Below are 5,000 nucleotides of genomic sequence, written 5' to 3'. Positions count from 1 at the left end.
GTTTATGGGCCTAAATCATTTAATTCTTTATGTAGGACAGAGTTAAACAGCAATAATTTATTTAGTTGTCACATCTAACTAAAACACCAAACTGAATTTGACATGAAAATATCATTCTTTTATTTACATAAACTGGAAACACTTACAATGCGTAATGTGGTATTTCTGACAGTGTAAATTTACATACAATTCCAATTTCGTTACATTAATCATTCACAAAAAACTGTACAAAAGTAAAAAATAAGTCACGAAATCACAAATCATGCCGTCGCTATTGGTTCAAGGTTACAAAGGTTAAAATCAGTTACCGGAAAAACTGCGAGTCACAAAAGCAAAAAAAACCTCCACTGAAACTTTTGATCGCATAAAGTTCAAAAGTTCAAATCCCGATAAAATAGTCCCTAATATTTCCTAAAGAGTTCTGAGCAAATGTTCCTGAATCACTTGCCAATAAAATCTACTTGCAAAGTCCTTGATCCACGAAAACAAATTCCTCACAAGAAGCCTTTAAGGTGTTCACACAAAGTTCCCACGCACAGTCCTGCTTTGTTCCATAAATAGATTCCATCCAGCGGGCCTTGAATGATAAAACTTGAAACAAAATCCGCAATAAAAATTCCTTATTCGTACTTAACAGAATCCAGTAATCTTGTGAAAGTCAAATCCAAAAGTGAAATCCCGCAACTAAAGGCAATCCATAAAAAATCCATTCCGTGACAATCGCCGTAATTGAATTAGTTGTCCGCACGTAAACCCAAAAGTTTCCAGAAAATCTCAGGGTAGACTTCTTAAAATTATTTATCCAGGTCTTCCTCAGCCACATTTCTTCACTACCAAGCACCAACTTGTATTTGCCCTTTAGTATATTTTCATCCGTTTCACAGCTAGTGCCAACAGCTACAGTTGATATACCTATGTTGGCAAGTTCCTGAACCTGCTCTTCTGTTATAGCATTCAACGCGCTAACAATGATAACGTGACAATTTTTCCTGCCATTCACCAACTCAAAGATTCGCGGATATAGTTGGAAAATTAAGCTTTTACCAAATCCCGTTGGTAACAAACCCAACAGGTCTTTCCTCTGCAGCAGTGCTGCGATACATTTCTTCTGTTCATCCTTTAAACAATCGATATTGGGAAAACTTTTGAGAGCACTTTCTATCGCTTCTTCCAAACTCAAGGCCGTCATTTTTGTTTACTCATCTTGATCACACTACATCATCATCACGTGGTACTAATTGACCAATCAGTATGACCGTCTACCTGATGGACAGTCGAGCATTGACGGAACAGCAAGAACAATGGACTGCGAACAGGCGCTTTATTTTTCTCTTCCCCTCGTCTTGCGCTGCGCGCGAAATATCGCGTTCGCCCCGCTTGGTTCATAAACCGCCTGTCATGGAGGCTAGGGGCAGCCATTTTGAAATGATGACAATTCTTACGTCATGTATGATGACAGCTTTTGTCCTGGCTACAGAAATAGAGGGGCAAAGGCTCTTGAGACTTCTAGGTCCCTTTGGGTTGTTTCACCTCTTTGTGTTTTCTTATGAGACTTTGAATCTTTTGGGACTTTTAGGTCCCGTTGGCAAGCAAAGGGTTAAACCCCTCATCCAACAGCAAATGATACCAAAAAATTGTTTCTGTTATCTGATTACATGGGCAGTTAGAGAAAAAGTCGTAAAAGTAAAGTCGATGAGAGGCAAGCGTTGCAACAGTATGGGTTCCACGGCAGTACATTGAATTTTGATTTTCAATTCTCCCTTGTTCTGAGGGATTGCAGGAAACTATGTAGATATAAAAGCATACCAGTGTGCTTTCCAGTTCATCTACTTGCACGGCGCTTTCGCAGCAGAATTTAAGTTTTTTCAGACACCGGGGTAAGCGCCCAGCGTTAACTGATATGGTAATGAAATTCAACCTAGCAACACCTAGCAACAGATTTGTTGGCTGCAACGGATGGAGTGAGGTCTTTGTTTTAAAGCCAATAGAATGATGCCACGTAGAGTCTATTGTCTAAGAAAACAACATGAAATGATCATGGAAGGGTCAAAGATATGGCGCACATCGAAATGGCCGGCTGTCCTTGGACCGATTTTGACTTATTTAGCGACGAAAATTCATCGTTTCCGATAGCAAGGTTTGACCCTAGTCTCTTTGGCAAAGATTTTAGACGCTTCTGGTGGATTTTTTGAAGTTTTTCCATGGGAAATAGTGATTGAGAACAGAAGATGGATAGTGAAACGCCACAAATTTCAAGTAAGTGTCTTAGTCCCATTTCATTTACTCGCACTATAAGGATTCTTTTGGAAGGCATTTTCAGGGATTCTCGCCGCCATGTTGTCTCCCGCTACTGATGGCGTTGGTATCTTTTTACGGTGTTATTCCTTTTCTCGCAAAGAAAGCCATATGATTTAAACAGCGGAGTAATTGTAATAGACTTCTGGTATTAGCTTTTTATTTCATATGTTTTTATCATGTGATTTGCAACGACTGTAGACTACATTCAGTCAAGTTTATTAAAATAATATTTAAAAAATGTAGTAAACACAGACCAACCTGAGCAAAAATAAATCTTGTTTTCATGCCCAAACATACGGTATGCTTAGAAAGCTCAACCTAACAGCTGTTTACGACTTCAATTTGGTTAATTAATTTGTGTAATTTTTTGGTTGCAAGAAGCTCTCAGCTTTTCAACTAAAGTAAGCACATTATTATAAACTTATTCTTCCCGGGGTTGGTCTCGTTTTAAGTTTCGTTTCTTTCTCTCTGGAATCATATCTCTGTTTATAGGATGAACAACTAAATGATGCTCTCCCATCATTTTCTTTAGTCGTGATGTCGCTGGCTTCACATGAGAAAATGTTGATGCAAGATGGACAAATTCATGGTGGACACTTTCGCCTCCTTGCTCACCGAAGAAGCCTAGAGGGAAGTGCCATTTGCGCATGAAAGGAATAACATGTTCCTCGAGCATATGTAGCTTGGGAGGAAAGGAAGCGTCTGGGAAAGTTGTCCTGAAGAAACACACAAACTCTTCTATATCTGTCTCTGTTGACAACAATTGTAAGGTAGACAAAATATTAGAATCCTAGAAACTCATACAGGTGATGTAAAAAATTGGAGATCTCAAGGTTTTTGTTGTACCTAACACATCAATTTCTGTGTCCTCCACTGCCTCACTGGAATTGTATTTTGAATGGCACCGGGCAAACAGGGTTAACAGTGATTCAAACTTCTTCTGGATAGCAGTGGCCTCATGTAAAAGAGATGAAGATGTTGTCCTAGTCGTTTCATTAATCGTTTCACACAAAGATTTGATGTTGTTTGCCTGAAAAAGGATAATATAATAATTTAAACTTTATCAATCATGGGTACAAGTCTGAATAGTAATCACTAATATCGATAGGGTTTTCGTTCTGACTTATTACCTTAAGGCAGATGTCAACATGATTGCCAACAAAACTTTGACTTTGGTAGGCTTGTCTTTTGACATTAATTTTCTGTAGAAATTTCTCAATCGCAGTATTCACTATCCCAGATCCTTTTGGTAGTGAATTACTGGACTGAATGGCCAGTGACTGCGCTCTCTATAAAAGTGAATAACAAGAGTCAGAAAGAATAAACTGAAGCCAATGCCAAAAAAATCTCATTTCTATTTGTCAATTTGACATCAAGTATTTTTTAATTGTCCAACTTAAGATAGTTTCATGCTCTTCAATTAAACAACAAACCTCATTTTCGGCTTTCTCTTTGAGCTCTTTTACAGAGTTGAGTAACGATGTTATCAAAGGGTTTTCATTGCCCTCGTCAAACACTATAACATTGCTGGCCACAGTCAGAAGGTGTACCGCGTATTCCTCAGTTGATTGAGCTTGTGCGTCATAATCTTGGGCTGCCTTTGAGTGTTCTGCAGCTTGTCTAAGAAGTGTGATGTGCTCATTTAGATCACCCGTACCTTCTAGCTGACTACTGCTTTCAGCCAATTTCCAGGCAATCTTTGTATCTAATTAACTCATCACACTCCCCAACAAGCATATCAAAAAACTTCAAAAACAGTCCAAGGCTAATGTGGAGACCAGGAATGCATATCTGAAGATTATCATGCAAAACAATATTAGTGAATTAATACAAAAGGAATAATCTACATTATCTTGAAAACGGTTTCTGGATAAGATGTTACACCTGGTCAATTGGGATTTCAAAAATCGCCTTCTGGATTACATTGCAATAGTTCTTTGCCTTTTTTATGTCACCCCCATCATCCATGAATTTTTTGTGGCAATTCTGAAGGTGTTCCAGTGTACGGGATGTTGTAGGGCTTCTTTGATTCTTTGGGAGTTTCATCTCACTAGCTATGATGGTACACCAGAGGCATGAATGAAGTCCTACAAAGAATGTTGAATTTGTAAGTTCCTGAATTTATTTTAGCATTCAAAGTGTATTAAAATTTGTTAAACTGATTTGCTTACCACTTGCACCACTGATCCCCATAACTTTACAAAGGAATTCATAATCCCCAAAAAGGAAGAGGACTGGGATTTTGTTCCTAAAACATAATGTAACGGGGCGTGCGTTGCCATCATTCTGGAATATGTTTATCTTAAGTTAACAACGCAGCATCGGAGAAATGTTTTGTGTTCAATACGGAAACTCCAAGCATCTATCGATCTATAAAGTCCTTTATTTAACTTGAAATCTCGTAAAAACTGAAATACAATGAGCGAAAATAAAGCTATTATTATAAAATCTAAGCAAATTGAAATGATCTTAACTTGAGCACGTGGGGCGTGCATACAGATAAATCTAAACAATACAAATCTTCTTAAGCGTAACAAATCTGCTTACGATCGATAACAATAGGAAATTTCGGAATCTAAATATAGAGAAACAAGTAAATTTAAGACATACCTCTTTCCCCGGTATACAACTCAAGTATTTGTCACGATCCTAGATCTACCTTTCTTTCACAATCTCTGTGCGTCTCTAGCTCGTGGTCCGAA

General features: G+C 38.1%; 1 pseudogene; it reads right to left on the bottom strand.

Moving 5' to 3' along the window:
• Positions 1-1,932: 1,932 nt before the first annotated feature.
• Positions 1,933-5,000, bottom strand: part of LOC140931054 (uncharacterized) — an 11,746-nt pseudogene continuing 8,678 nt past the window's right edge.

The sequence above is a fragment of the Porites lutea genome, chromosome 3, assembly GCF_958299795.1.
Source record: "Porites lutea chromosome 3, jaPorLute2.1, whole genome shotgun sequence".
NCBI classification, from domain to species: domain Eukaryota; kingdom Metazoa; phylum Cnidaria; class Anthozoa; order Scleractinia; family Poritidae; genus Porites; species Porites lutea.
This window is presented reverse-complemented; position numbering and strand designations above follow the sequence as displayed.